Genomic DNA, 17,069 nt, shown 5'->3' with positions numbered 1-17,069 from the left:
CTCCATAATTATTGTATTAAAAAAAAGAATAGTGATGTGGATGTGGCCAAGAGTGTATATGACATTTTTTTTTTATTTTTTCATCAACATTTCTATAAAATTGAAACATGAAAACTTTTGTTGTTGTCAACATTTAAAACTTTAGCTACTTTAAAAGAGTGGTGGATCAAAAACTTTAAGTTTATCTCATGAATTTTTAGATTTGTGTTTATATATATTCCTTGAACCTATCTTGAGAAAAAAATCTAATATACGTCCCTGAATTCTCTAATGTCGTGTCTAATAAATTTGAATTTAAAACTGTGTATTAGCAGGTACATGGAATATCTCAATTAGGTTTGGCAGCCTGATCATATCAACCAGAGGTACAAAGAGTGAAGGGCTAGAGAGAAGCTCAATTACATGAGAATAGCCAAATTTAAACAGATAGTTGAGGGACTAAAATCTTTAAACAATTTAGATCTATAGGACCAACCTCCAGTGTAACACCCCAAATTTTGTTCTTAATGTAATTTCAATATTTTCTAGTATTATAGGGCATTTTTTGAATTTTGGAAATTCAAAATGTAATTATTGTGATTTAATTGCTAAGAAACGGGTGTTTCAATTTAATGGTTTTATTGGAGGGAAGATTGAAATTGCACTTTTAATATCAAACAATTAAATTTGAAATTAATGTCAAGAATTAATTTCATTTTGGAAGGAAGAGGTGTTTCAATTTAATGGTTTAAATTATAGGGCAGTTATGGAAATTGGATTTTTAATGTCAACCAAATTAAATTTGAAATTAATGTTAAAAATTAATTTCATTTTGGAAGGAAGGGGTGTTTCAATTTAATGGTTTAATTGGAGGGAAGTTATGAAAATTGGATTTTTGATGTCACATAAATTTAATTTGAAATTAATGTCAAGAATTAATCTCGTTTTGGAAGGGGGTTATATCATACAAATTTAGTTTGAAATTATATCATGAATTAATTTCATGTTGGAAGGGGGTTTATGTCACACAAATTTAATTTGAAATTAATTTCAAGAATTAATTTCATTGTGGAAGGGGGTTCGTTAAATTCTTTGTGAATTTAAAATTTTAAGGATGAAGTGAATTAAAGGTTGGAAGCAGCGTCTGATTGACGGAAGATTTTGGAGACTGAAATCCTAAGGGTTGTTGTTGCTCAGGCTTCGTTGGGAAATTGAATTTAAAGATTTATTATTGAAGACTACCGCTTGGATCGATATCTGAATCTAGTATCGAGGTAAGTAATCTTACTACTGGAACTGCCGACGGGCTAGACACTAGATATATGCTAGCATAATGGATGAATATCAGGACAGAACGATAGTGTGATAAACGAATAGTATAGTATGTCTAATATATATTCTTGTATGAGAATCTGAAAGATTTATTTGTGCACGTAGTTACTTTTATGCTAGTAAGAGATGATACTTGATTCATTGAGGTTGTATTTTATACGAGGATATTGAGGCATATATGCATGTTCTATAGTCATGATATTGAGGTGTATTTGTATGTTATAAAACCATATTGCGATAATTGTGATGTTGAAGTTGTGATAGTGTCTTTACTTATAAGTTAGATGCCCACTAGTATTGTGTTTCATTCGGGATTCACCAGATTGTGTTTCTTTCAGGATTCACCAAATGTGGTTCCTTTGGGATTCACCAGATATTATGTTTCCTTCGGGATTCATCAGATATTGTGTTTCCTTCGAGATTCACCGGGGTTGTGTTCCTTTGGGATTCACCAAGGGTTGTGTTTCCTTCGGGATTTACCAGAGGTAGTAGACATACTTAACTACAGTAGGATAAAACCAGTTTTTCATGTATGTATGTGTCCCATGAGAATTTGAGCAGTTTTTATGTTCCGCCAGAGGTAAGTATCTAGAGAACATAGATGGCTAGCCCAACCCCCAGTAGTGGGGTTACTTACTGAGTATTTTATACTCATCATTTCTCATGTTGTTGTTTCAGGTAAAGGTAGAGATGCACCGACGATTGATAAGTGGAATTGTGATCGAGCCATTGGGACCAGTTTTATGCTTCCACCCATAATATTTAGATTTCTTCTCATGTCTTTTTTTCGACTTTCAGTTTTGCTGTTTGAAAGTTACTATTCAGAAATTGTTTTCAGACTTGTTATTATCATTTATGATTTACGGGTACCCCATTATTTGTTTTTAATATTTGAATTTAATGAAGGACTTTTGAACTTACCTTATTTATTTAGCATTTATTTCACCATAAAAGGATGTCGTTTTAAGTTTCATGCATGCATGTATTTAGTAACGACCTAACTAAAGTCCTAGGGGGTCAAGTTGTTACAGTTGGTATCAGAACCCATGTTTTGGATTCTGTAGACTGACTTACTATATAAGTCCAAATGGTCCCTATGGCCCATGAATGGATTCCTCGTCATCACCATATATGTCTTATCAATTAAAAGTTTTATGATAGTTGTACGTTAAAATATTTGTTTAGCTTAAATGCACTAGTTATATTCTAATGCTAGGACAGTGACTCGTTAGAAGTTATAAGCGGATTATTCAGGTACAATGCTACAAAAGGAGAAAAATAAAATAAAATTATAAGGTCATTTGGCACTAGTTTATCCCATGGAAATTCTGTTAGGAACAAACAAATATATAACTCAGTTCAAAGATCTTAAAGGTTGATGAAACTATGTAAAGTTATGATAATTCAAGAACAAAGGTATTTAAATGTTCAAGCCAAGGATTAAAATTGTCTAGATAAGAATACATTAAGGATTAGTGTTATGTTTTTTTTTTGTCGAGTAGTGCAATTGGTGTTAGTACAAATAAATTTCTTCATAGGCCACATACTCAATTATAAGGTTAAAAGTTGTTTTATGGATAAGAAGGAGAAAAAGAAGAGACTATGGATTTATTTAAGGTTCTGAGATATTGAAACCGAACATTTTGAGAGGAATTTTAGAAAGGATTAATAAGTCATAATCACTTTGGTAATACTACAACTTGATGGACTAGGTAAAGTATGTGTAGTGATATGAGGGATTCTTTTGGAATATCTAGTTAAGTTAAAGTCATTAAAAGAAGCCAAAATAGTTAGATATGAGTTTAGACTTAAAGGGGATAAAGCAAAGTGTTATTTGTTTGGGTTGAAGGATTATTTTAGAGTACCTAGATTAATTAAATCCATAGTCTTATTGTGATAAGGAGATCAAAATTTGACAAATTTGAACAAACAAAAGTCTTTTAGAGTTTAAAAGCATGAAAATTGGCAAAGGAGAATTCTACAAGATGAAAATTCTTAATGAGAGAGATAAGACTTATGGAGGAGTTAAGTAAATATACTTTAGTAAGGAGATTATGTTCCACTTGGAAAGTGAAAAAAAAAAATTATCCAAGAAAGTTTACTCTTTTAGAAATAGAAAGGAATTTAATGTGTTCAAAACTCCCTAGTTAAATATGGTTTGGAAGCATGATATGAGGGGTTACAAGGAATTTGTTTTGGTGTAAAAGTAAAATATCTTATTATCATGTGGAACTTTAGGAGAATATGATTGGATGGAAAGATAGATTACATGGGTAATCGGTATAAAACTTTGTGTTAACACAATAATCTTTTACATAAATAAAAGGTTGAGAAAGGATAAGCTAAAATGGAGTTACTAATAACAGAAGATGTTCAAGAACTATTGATATGGTATGTTGAGGCTTCATTAGTTAAGAAGTAAACCATTGAGGGCATTAGTAAGATTTAATGGATTTTGACGTAATGTGCAAGTTCGAAACATGAACTAGCAACACCATTAATTTGATTGAAAAAGGAAATTAATCCAGCTCGAGGTACACAAAAGTGGTATACGAAAAAAAAGTAAGTAAGTTGGATCTTCCAATATCACCATTGGCATAAGGGATAGACTGGTAATAAAGTTGAGTTGATAACAAGAAGTTGCTATAGGTAGGTTTGGAGCAGTACATTATAGTATGTTTTCCCTTGCATGGGCAATGACTTAACTAGCTCTAGGGAGTACGAGTAATTCAAGCTATGACTTATGAATCAGGAAGGTTTTCTCGTAAAAACTAACTTCAGAGATCAATTACGATTATTACGAGGTTATGGAAATATGTTATTAATTTGCTGATGCTTTATCGTCTAGGGACTTTAAAACCTCAATTTTAGATGGAATTTTAGACTCATCCACAATAGGGTCTAAGTAATGATGTTATTATTTTAAGGCTAAAGAATGATATAAGGATTGGCTCGAGCAAGTTTTATAGCACATGAAAATATAGAGCCTCATAATGAGTTTCTCATGAATGTGAGACTTAATTAGACAGAGTTATTCTCAGACATGTAGACCCTAAGAGAGACATCACAGTTAGCACTTCTAAAGTAGAAGTAGTATTCAGTTGAGCAGATTTGTTCTGGTACGTATTTTCAAATGACGCATTATATAGCATGACCAGTTTTTCCACTACAGATATAAAGTTTTTCCTGTGACATAATGGTAAGCTTATATATATGTTTTTAGTGGATAAGACTTTCTTAAGCTCATGACAATTTTCATAGTTCTCAGCTTGAGCTCGGAAACATGGAAGAATTGAAATCCAAGTTAACTCGCGATTCCGGGATTTCCCTGGCTAGGATGGATGCAAAAGTTTGCCGTTGTCATGATGTTGATCTGGCTTCTGCGACTACGATGGGACGGACACTTCTGCACTAGGTGATCTCTGTCTTATATCGTCGGATGCGACAGAAAGAAGTGGCATTTGGAGATAGACCTACCTACCAGTTCTAAGTGTTCTAACAAATTCACTAGCGGCTTGTTTTGATGACAGAGTGGCCTATTTTTTCCCCTATCGCATGTTGAATGGGCTCCGTATTCTCTCACTCTTGCGGAAAAGGATGGAGTTCCACCAAAACCCTTTCTAAGGATGAAGACGGTAGTTTAGAAGTTCGCTCGAAAGAACCGTTTCACCAAATCGATCGTGGTAAAGTCAGCAATGGATTCAGCGGATCATCCACGTTAAGCGACCAAGGAAGTAATAACCCCTAAAGAGGCTAAAGCTAGGCCTAATTGAAAATGAAGCGAATTATTGATTGTGTCATACCGCACACCATTTTGGAGAAATTGAGAGCGTGTTAAAGTATTGTTGGTTTTCAGCATCTTAAGTTTCATGGTTATATATGGAAGGGGTTGTCACACCTCTTTTGATAATAGTTTCAGCTATGTCAAACAGTGACTCTCATTTTACATCTAGTTTTTGGATGAGTCTCCAGTTAGCATTGGGTACTCAATTGGATTTTAATACAGCTTTTCACCTACAGACTGATGGTCAGAAAGAACGTTTGATCCAAACATTGTTGAATATGTTGTGCACTTGTGCTTTAGAGTTTTCAGGAAGTTGGGATTCTCACTTGTATTTGATGGAATTAGCATAATAACAGTTATCCAGCTGCCATTGGCATGTCTTCATTTGAAAGCCCTCTATGGGAAGACCTGTAGGATTCCTGTGTGTTGGGATGAGGTAGAAGAGAGGAAATTGCTAGGACTTGAACTAATGCAAGCCATGAATGGGGCAATAAAGAAGATCAAGGCTCGTATGCAAACAGCTTAAAGGAAACAGAAAAGCTACGTTGACGTGAGACGTAAGGACCTATAATTTGAGACTGGTGATAAAGTGTTCTTAAAGGTGGCACCTATGAAGGGTGTTTTGAGGTTTGGAAGGAAAGGGAAGCTGAGCCTGAGGTTCATTGGACCTTTCGAGGTCTTAGAGAGAATTGGTCTCGTAGCTTTCCGATTGGCATTGCCTCCATAACTTTCTTCAGTTCATAATGTCTTCCATGTTTCGATGCTGAGAAACTATATAACAGATTTGTCCCATGTAGTTGACTTTGAGTCATTGTGGTTGAATGGAAATTTGAGTTATGAAGAGAGGCCTGTGCAGATTCTCGCCAGAGAGGTGAAGAAGTTACGCAGTAGGGAAATAACAGTTGTAAATATTTCGTGGCAGAATCACCTGTTCGAGGAGGCCACTTGAGATGAGAGGATCATATGAGGACCATGTATGTAGAGCTTTTTCAGGAATGAATTTTCGAGGATGAAAGTTCTTTAAGGAGGGAAGAATGTAACACCTCAAATTTTGTTCTTAATGTAATTTCAATATTTTCTAGTATTAGAGGGCATTTTTTGAATTTTGGAAATTCAAAATGTAATTATTGTGATTTAATTGCTAAGAAACGGGTGTTTCAATTTAATTGTTTGATTGGAGGGAAGTTGTGGAAATTGCACTTTTGATGTCAAACAAATTAAATTTGAAATTAATGTCAAGAATTAATTTCATTTTGGAAGGAAGAGGTGTTTCAATTTAATGGTTTAATTATAGGGCAGTTATGGAAATTGGATTTTTAATGTCAACCAAATTAAATTTGAAATTAATGTTAAAAATTAATTTCATTTTGGAAGGAAGGGGTGTTTCAATTTAATGGTTTAATTGGAGGGAAGTTATGAAAATTGGATTTTTGATGTCACATAAATTTAATTTGAAATTAATGTCAAGAATTAATCTCGTTTTGGAAGGGGGTTATATCATACAAATTTAGTTTGAAATTATATCATGAATTAATTTCATGTTGGAAGGGGGTTATGTCACACAAATTTAATTTGAAATTAATTTCAAGAATTAATTTCATTGTGGAAGGGGGTTCGTTAAATTCTTTGTGAATTTAAAATTTTAAGGATGAAATGAATTAAAGGTTGGAAGCAGCGTCTGATTGACGGAAGATTTTGGAGACTGAAATCCTAAGGGTTGTTGTTGCTCAGGCTTCGTTGGGGAATTGAATTCAAAGATTTACTATTGAAAATTACCGCTTGGATCGATATCTAAATCTAGTATCGAGGTAAGTAATCTTACTATTGGAACTGCCCACGGGCTAGACACTAGATATATGCTAGCATAATGAATGAATATCAAGACATAATGATAGCATGATAAACGGATAGTATAGTATGTCTGATATATGTTCTTGTATGAGAATATGAAAGATTTATTTGTGCACATAGATACTTGCATGCTAGTAAGAGATGATACTTGATTCATTGAGGTTGTATTTTATATGAGGATATTGAGGCGTATATGCATGTTGTATAGCCATGATATTGAGGTGTATATGTATGTTATAAAACTAATATTGTAATAATGTGATGTTGAGGCTGTGATAGTGTTCTTTACTGATTAGTTAAATGCCCACTAAATATTGTGTTTCCTTCGGGATTCACCAGATTATGTTTCTTTCGGGATTCACAAAATTGTGTTTCCTTTGGGATTCACTAGATATTGTGTTTCCTTCGGGATTCACCAGATATTGTGTTTCCCTCGCGATTCACTAGATTGTATTTTCTTCATGATTCACCAGATATTGTATAATCTTCAGTATTAACCAGGGGTTGTGTTTCCTTCGGGATTCACCAGGGGTTGTGTTTCCTTCGAGATTCACCAAAGGTAGTGGACATACTTAACTATAATATGATAGAAACGAGTTTTTCATATATGCATGTGTCCCATGAGGACTAGAGCAGTTTTTATGTTCCGCCAGAGGTAAGAATCTAGAGGACATAGATGCCTAGCCCAACCCTAGTAGTGGGTTACTTATTGAGTATTTTATACTCATCATTTCTCATGTTGTTGTTTCAGGTAAAGGTAGAGATGAACCGGCGATTGATAAGCAGAATTCGTGATCGAGCCATTGGGACCAGTTTTATGCTTCCACCCATAATATTTAGATTTCTTTTCATGTTTTTTTTTCAATTTTCAGTTTTTTTGTTTGAAACTTACTATTCATAATTGTTTTCAGACTTGTTATTATTATTTATGATTTACGGGTACCCCATTATTTGTTTTTAATATTTGAATTTAATGAAGGACTTTTGAACTTACCTTATTTATTTAGCATTTATTTCACCATATAAGGATGTCGTTTTAAGTTTCATGCATGCATGTATTTAGTAACAACCTAACTTAAGTCCTAGGGAGTCGGGTCGTTACATCTAGCCAAGCTGCAAATGTACTCCCAAGATGTTCAAAGAGTTTCGATAGTTTTCTTTGAAGGTCCGATTGGTTCTCTCATTTCAAATTGTCTATTGTAAACCTTTGTAGATTTATTCACCAAAATATATTAGAAGATAACCAAAATTAGTTATTTATCCAAGTTATTTACGATAAAACTAAATTTTTTCATACAATCAATTTTCATAAAATAATTTATGGACATGTTAACATACATTTTAAAATTTTCTAGGATTAAGGAAGTATAAAATTTTTTCCATATTCCCTTCATTTATTGTGCGACACATTAACATACTTTTTAAAATAGAATGATACCTTCTAACGTTAATGTGAGGTTCACTAGTATTTATGTAGGTAGATTTATATTAAAAAGGTTATTAAAAGAATCTATGATTATCATGAGAGAGATACTCTCCTATAATACTATATATGGTTTATGTATATTTTGTACTCACAAAGTATGTGGTTGCAACTCTTGTTTTTTTTTTTTTTTTTGTTCTTTGTTTTATAGTTCCAACATCGTTCAATTATGCTCAATGTGGTTGTTACCACATCTTTTGCAATCTACACGAGGGCTTGAACACTCTTCTAACTCACTCCTCTGGTCTGAACTCATCATTGATATCGACCTGTGTAAGCATACTATCACTAGTTTGGTGTCGAGTTGAGTACACTAAGATGCTTAAGTTAGTACAAGTGATATTTAAATTGGTTAACCACAAAGAGAATTACTTACTCATTGAAGTTATTTTTGTGGGGCTATTTATAATACTCATCCTCTAATACTAGGAATATTTACAATATTGGTGGTGTCAAAATGGTTGTTGTCCTTGAGATTACAAAGTGCAAATGATGAGCGTATCCTCTATTATGTGAATAAATAAATAAATAATACTTGAGCGTATCTTGAACTGTACCATCTTTATTTTTTTGCAATTTACCAAAATGTCCAATCACATGCCACGTAGCAAACCATCTTCTTAAGTTAAAGGGGATGTATAGTAATGGGGGCGAGGGTCACAATAATTATAGAAGGGAAAAAATGTTTAAGCCCAATACTTTTCAACTCGCATAAGAATACATTATAAGCTCATATGGACGAAAATAGCAATAAAACTAGCTTATTTTATATTTTGAAGTGACTTGTATTCATTCATTGCTCAAAGAAAAATCTTGGCCCATCAACCAAGTTGGGCTTTAAGTCCACATAACAAGGCACAGGGTCAACGAGAAGAGATTTGATATGAAATTTAGTTCCACTCTTGGCATTTGTGTATCCATCTTCATTCAAATAAAGCAAGTTCATAACTCTTGTAAAATTCACCACACGGATTAGAACAGGCATTGGAACATTGATTGGACGAAGGCATGGTTCGTTTATGCCCTTCCATGCATCAACCACTTGTTTATGGATTTCAACACAAGCTTCTTCCTCTTAACAACCATATTGCTCCACTTCAACAGCAGAAGCAACATGCTCTCTTTCTTGCTCAAACTGAAAAGTAAAAACAAAGTAAATATAGTTTACTTGAAAAATGTACAATTTTTTTTGTTCGAGTATACCTTTTGAGGTATAGTAGATATTAGACAAAGCCAGAGCTCTATCTCAGATAATGATTGTGAGGATTCTTCCTTGTTTAATGTGAGATATTCTTAACATGCACTCTCAAGATGGTACCTCTTTTACTTGGATCGACTACTCTTGAGTCGAAACCCAATTTTGACTACTTCGCGTTCCAGCTTATAAAATGATCAGAAAATTATACCCTTATCCTTCGTTTGACTACTTCGTGCTTTAAATTTCAACCTTCTCTTCCTCATTCGATTGCATCGTGTTTCAAACTTTCAACCTTTTCTGTTATGTTGTTCTTCCATTTGAAATTTCTGAGTTTTGTGCACCGATCTGAGCTATTCGTGAGGTAAATACCACTTTTTTCATCCCTTTTGCAATCTTAAAGCTGAAAGTTTTTTATTTATGGGTTTAATTTCGAATTTATTCGTTGTAGAGCTATCTATGATAGAAATCCCAAATTTACTACAAATCATGACTAAAATCGAAAATTTTGGTGATTAGTTTGCAAGTTCTGTGATTTTTTTATTGACCGAGTTGTTGGGAGTTGTGGATGTAGGTGGAAAGAAGTTATCCAAGTTGTCATAGGTGATCGTGTTGGATAAATGGAAAGAAGTTGCAAGCATCACACAACAAAGCAGTGGCCGGAAAATTAATCAAAACAAGATCATCTCCAAGAAGAAAAGATTTGTTCTTTTCACTATTTATTCCGTATGAGTTACCAATTAAATTGACATTTTTTAATCAAAACAAGATTGTCCTTCACTGATTCATTTCATCCCTATTGTTCTATGTGATATTTCAATATAAACATTAACACACATAATTATGAATTAGGGGGTTTATATTATAAAGTTCGTGTACATAATGGAATATGCTCTAACTTCACTCTAGACTAAGTGGATGTTTTGTTGGGAGCTTATTTTTGTGATTGTACAAATTCTCGAGTTAGAGGTAGTAATGTCTACTTATTGTACGTGATAATTAATGTCCACTTATTATACTTCATAACACTGAATGTGGTCTTGTACCAAAGAGATTAATCTAGATATATGACAATATAATCCCTAGCATATTAATGACAAATTGACCCTTGATGTCAAATAATCCGTGTGTGTTGTGGATTGTGTACACTTTGTACATCCTAGTTCTTAAATGAATGAGATCTTGTATGAAGGATATTAATTTGGATATATCAGTTCTTAGGCATTCAAATGAATAATAGATTTATGATTTCAATGTGATCAATCCATCTATCCTCTGGCTCTTTCATTGAGTTACAAAGTAAAGACCATCCGATATCTGTTTTTAGGTAACGCTCCGCTTGATGATCTGTTTGCTAGTTGTAGATGAAATCCTTACATGATAAATCTTTTGTATCTTGGGGAAAGCATGATCTCAGTTCAACATGGGTTGTGGGGATATTATGTATTGTTTCCTTACATAAATATACAAGGGAATGATCTATTGCTTTTGTGTTCATGCACTGTTTTTCCACATTTTCCATATTTGGGAAGATAACGTACATGCTTGCATATTGTTTGTTGTGTAGAGCAAGTGAGCTAGGATTTGAAGTTGTCGGCTTTTCATGCCTCTTCTCGAAGAACTCCAAGTAAAACAACTTATAATAATAGAGGTTCAAAGTTTGATTGTGAAACTAGATTGGTGCTCCTCTATTAGAAGCATACAATGATGAACAAATTTCTACAACTTGATTATTTCTATTGTTGATGTGTTTATTAGTTTGTTTAATTGATCTTTATAATATCCCACTGATAATACATGTGCTATCTCAGGAAACCTCTCTATATGCATTCAAATTTGATTTTCTATGAAGAACCAATTTTATGAAACATTGTAGCATTTCTCTTCTTAACTTTTGTAATTTACTAGCTAAAACAATGGTCAAAGTTAACACTTGTTTATGGTTATTTTTATTCTATAGTCTAGTTGTGCTCCCACTTTGGCAACGATTAAATTGTGAAGGACTTCCTGTTAATACTAACAATGCATTTTCCTCTTATATTTTTACTTGAATGACCTTTTCCCAACTCAACCTTTTCACGTTGTGTAGGATGTATCTTGAAGAATGGTTCTAGCAATTCTTCACACCGATTCCTCCAAAATCATTGTAAGCTACGTTCAAAGCTTTTGTTGCAACTCCTTGATTTTACATCAGTGGCTTTCATTATTGGTGTCATAATTGAACTAAAGCAGGTAAGTGTCATATACTCTCTTGTTTAAGTTCCATTTTAAATTTTGAAAAACAACAAAATTAAGACATCATCCTCATCACCTCCTTATTTTCTACACTATGCAAATCTAACAAAATTTTATTTAATTGGACAAGATGATCTAAAAGGGACGTATCTTCCTAAATGTGTAGATGATATAGATGTTGCTTCAAAAGCAATTTCTTTGTTGAAGACTTTTTCATGTAAATACTTTCCAACTTCAACCAAAGACTAACAACAGTTTCTTCATCTATGACCTCGATGATATTTTCATCAGCCAAACATAACATGATAGTCGAATGAGCCTTCTCCTCTAGAGTCTGCCATTCTTCATCATATGCGGCTACCTTCTTGGATTTATAAGTAAGTAGTGCCCACAATCCTTGCTGCTTCAGTAGGGATCACATCTTGATATGTCATAAATCGAAACTTTTCCTCCCAATAAATTTATTGATTTTCATATTCATGACTGATACCTTAATTTCTAGAACATATGCATAATTTCAAGTTCCAATTGTTAGACTCTGATACAAATGTGTTATGAAATCGACAAATAAAGAATACATAATAAATGTACAAGTAGAGAATTGACACACATATTTTTGTGGTTCACTTACAGTTTGTTAGTTAAGTTCACGAGACAGAGGGAGATCAATTTTATTAGCAAGAATAATACAAAATCACATAAAGAAAACACATTTATAGTTTAGAGAGTTTATATCACGCACTTCAGTAAACTCTAGGGTCATAAACATAAATAACATAAAAATGGCAAATAAGTAAATAATATAGATTCCAGAGACGTTGCCGTAGTAATTATTTTCTCAAAGCCCTAGATAAAAGGCATTCTAATAGTCATAAAGCCTAATGTAATTCAAATGTCTTCTAGTTGCCTTCATATAGTGTTTGTTTTTCTCGAGTCTTTAAAGCTCTTTTACTTTTCTTATGCACGTGAATATTCATTCTTCTAATTGATGTCAGTGAATGAATATGACCAAATGGAGGACTGTATGCCAAAAATGAAGGTAGCTTCTTGTATGCATGGGAATGGGCATGGTTGACTTTGGACCCATGACTTTTTGTCCATGGGCTTATTCTGATTTTTTTAGTAGGCTCAAATTACCTAAGATTATTTGTTCAATCCATATTTCTTGTGAGTTCCGGTTGAAATATATTTGAGTTCAATCGCCATATAACACAATTAAATTTGAATCGCTAACTTAGCTTTCATGTCTAAGAATTTAATTTGAATGTCGTATGTAAATTTAAAATTGGTCTCAAATTTTATATTAGTATAATTATATTATTAATTCAAATTATGATGTGACAATTTATGATTGACCCAAATTTCTGATGCAACTATCTAACTATACTATCTAATCATAAGAATATATGATAATCTCATATGAACGAATATGGCAATAAAACTAGCTTATTTTGTATTTTGAAGTGACTTCTATTCATTTATTGATCAAAGAAAAATCTTGGCCCTTCAACCGAGTTGGGCTTTAAGTCCAAGTAACAAGGCACAGGGTCAAGGAGAAGAGATTTGATAAGAAATTTAGTTCCACTCTTCGCATTTGTGTATCCATCCTCATCCAAATAAAGCAAGTTCACAACTCTTGAAAAATTCACAACACGCATTAGAACAGGCATTGGAACATTGATTGGATGAAGACATGCTTTGTTTATGTCCTTCCATGCATCAACCGCTTGTTTATGAATTTCCACACAAGCTTCTTCCTCTGAACAACCGTATTGCTCCGTGTAACAGCAGAAGCAACATGTTCCCTTTCTTGCTCAAACTGCAAAAAGAAAAACAAAGTAAATATAGTTTACTTTAAAAATGTTCAATTTTTTTGTTCGTGTATAGCTTTTGAAGTATAGTAGATATTAGATAAAACCAGGGCTCCATCTCAAGTAAAGATTGTGAGGTTTGTTCATCATGTAATGTGAGATGTTCATAACATGCATCCTCAAGATGATGTCTCTTTTAATTGAATCCACTACTCTTGTATCGAAACCCAGTTTTTCTATGGACGAAATATTCATTTGGGTTTCATGGACTTTAGTACCATATTAGATAGAGTAGTTACAATGAGTAGCACTTGTATGGTCAATATAATTAAGTGAATAATAACATTTCTTATGAATCGCAAATATAGCAAAATCTATCAACTATAGATTCTATCGATGATAGACTACTATAAGTGATAGACAATATCGTTGATAGGCAATGATATAGTCTATCAGTAATAGACTCCAAATGCTGGATTTAAATTTTGTTATATCTACAACTTTTTTTGCATGTGCTATATCTACTAATACTTTAGTCTGCTTTCTATATTTATAATTGCCCCTATTGTATATACATATAATATTTCATCTCAAAACCAATTTTGAAGTAATTGAATATATAGCTTTTGGGAACTAATATCGTCCATGAGTCTACAAATGATTGCTGAGGCTTTAATAATTTGTGGTCCTTTAGTAAGTCGTTCAAGTACCTCGTTTGTTACTATGTCCCCCATGCCAAGGAATGAAATGCTTATCAGCAAGGTATAACATGTGATATTTAAGGCTAATTCCATGTAGTCCTTGAAATTTGGTTTATACTTTTTCTTTAACCATTTAGCTTCTTCAAAGTACTTAAGGCCAATTCCATGTACTCTTTGAAATTTGGTTTATACTTTTTGTTTAACCATTTCGCTTCTTCAAAGTAGGAACCAGCTAGCTTTTTTATCTGTTGAAAAAAACTATAATAAATGAGAACTCTTAAATGTATAAATAAATTGAGGGGTTGGAGATAGTGAAGGAAAAAGAAGAAACATTACTCCATCTTTTGCAATTTGAATGTGAAGTGAACATTCATCCTTTCCTATCTCTTCTCTAAATTCCTCATAAAAATCCAACATTGCTATATAAAAAGGTTTCATGTACTGAGGGAGTATATTAGCCATGCTTCTATCCCACCTGAAAATTCAATGACATAATTATATTAGTTTCAAAATTCTCCAAATTGATTTTGTATATGGGTTATTCATATAGATAAATTTTGAAAGTTTAAAAGAGTGATTTGTATTGGAATTGAAATGAAACAACCTTTGAATTGCTGGAGTGAAGACTTGGAGTTCTTCAAATGTTCCCTAGGCATCATATATATCATCTAAAATTTATGAAATTGCAATTACTATGGTTAGCATTTTCCTTCCAATACTGAAATGAGGTTCAAAGTATGCTCCCAATGCCCAAAAATAGTACCCCACAATTCTATCTCTCGCAAAAGGAAAGTTTATTCGGATATCCAGATCTTTCCACCACCTAGTAACATATCAAATGGAAGACACATACAGAATTGAATGGTTAGAAACTAAACCATAGAAACGATAATAATAAAATAGAACTTTGGTCCCTGTAGTCTAATATTTGTGCAGGCCAGGTTTACTCTAGTAATTTTATTAAATCTTAAATGTAATTCTTCAAAGTTGATTTTTATCAAAATTGGCTTAATGATAATAATCATTTTCATGCCAAAAAATATAATATGTGAATATGTTTTAAAAATTAAAAGTGAAAATGCCCATGAATAACAAACAAAAGTTGAAAAAAAATCAATAATAAATAGAAAGTATGGACTAAATTTAAGATTTCATGGATGTACAGGAACTCTAATTGGATATATGAAATTACAGAGATTAAAGTTGAACAATCATCCAAATACAAGGACAAAAAGAATATTTTAATCCAAAAAATGTGAAAAATTATATACTACAAAAAATAATTTTAACCTAAAGTATAAAACAAATTTGGTTCGAGTAATGTTTTTCTAAACGAAGGGTAATAATCTATAGATACTAGTTCATGAATGCTTAGCTTAATTTACCTTAGTGAATTGAAGTATTACTTGTTAAAGTGTTAAGATATTTAAGTGGTTTTAATTTAAGGGCATTTAAATCAATCTTTTAGTTTAATCCTAATGGGAGTTTTGATTAAGGTTTTAGAAATGTTTGAGAATAAATGATTCATGGAAATAGGACATCTAGATTTTTTATAGGATGTCTATAAATGTGTTATACTTTTTTGTTAATTTATTTTTATTATATTAAGTTATTAAATTAATTTTAAGCCATTAAAATATAACTAAATTTATTCACCTACACTTCAATTTAAAATATTTATTACCAATTAATTTTTTTATAATGCACATTTATATTATCAATTTTTATTAAAAAAAATATGGTAGTTAATTTAAATATCTATTTTTTTTCTATAGTTTTGTTAATTGAAGAATCAATTAACTAATTGTTTAATGTCAATTATAAATCTTATATATATAAAAGAAGTTGATATAAACTAATTGACTTTAAATCATCAAACAATGTTTTTAATTTTTTAAAAAATAATTATGATGGTAGATTAAGTCCACAAGTATAAGTGTACAAGATTGTCTAGTTTAAAAAAATTAACTTATTTTATTATTACTAAATTAATTAATATTTTGTAAAGACTAATTAGTAATTTTAGTAAACAATTTATGATGTTAATATATATTATCAATAAAATGGGATTTAAGCAAATTTAGTTATGGTTATTCATATTTTTTTAAAAAAAATATTATGATTTTTTATATTAATTCATAATAATAGAATAAACTATTATATTACCATTATTATTAATAAAATTAATTATATATGTAAGTTATAAATTGAATTTAAATATTTTTATCAAAACTAAATAAACCAATATCAATAAAAAAATAAAAACAAATAAAATGAAAAGATAAAAAATAAGAGAGAGGAAAACCATTGAAAATGGAGAAAATCCGTCTATTTGAGTGACTATGAAAAATCTTTATGGATAAGAATATGAAATGTCTTGGAATAAGATATTCTCACTCTAAGGTTAAAAACTTGTATCAAATATGGTCATAGAATATCATTTTCCCTTTCCACCTCTTATTCTCATGAACTAAAGGGGCCAAAATAGAGGACTACGACATATTGGAATACATACATAGAGAGAAAGAAATACATAGACGGTGAGAGAGTGAAAAACACTGTCGGAGAAGAATCCGTTCAGTGGGTCTCCGTTTGCTGGGTATTTTCTGGTGTTTGGGTCTCGGTGTCAGTTGTTTCTTTCGGCATTATGAAATTGAATTTTATTTAGAGTTGTTTATGCTTAATATTGTTAGATTTT

The 17,069-nt window shown here is 31.9% G+C and overlaps 1 pseudogene; it reads right to left on the bottom strand.

The window, feature by feature from the left end:
• Positions 1 to 11,713: 11,713 nt before the first annotated feature.
• Positions 11,714 to 17,069, bottom strand: part of LOC120090593 — a 35,659-nt pseudogene continuing 30,303 nt past the window's right edge.

This window comes from Benincasa hispida, chromosome 11, assembly GCF_009727055.1.
Source record: "Benincasa hispida cultivar B227 chromosome 11, ASM972705v1, whole genome shotgun sequence".
In the NCBI taxonomy this organism is placed as follows: Eukaryota; Viridiplantae; Streptophyta; class Magnoliopsida; order Cucurbitales; family Cucurbitaceae; genus Benincasa; species Benincasa hispida.
This window is presented reverse-complemented; position numbering and strand designations above follow the sequence as displayed.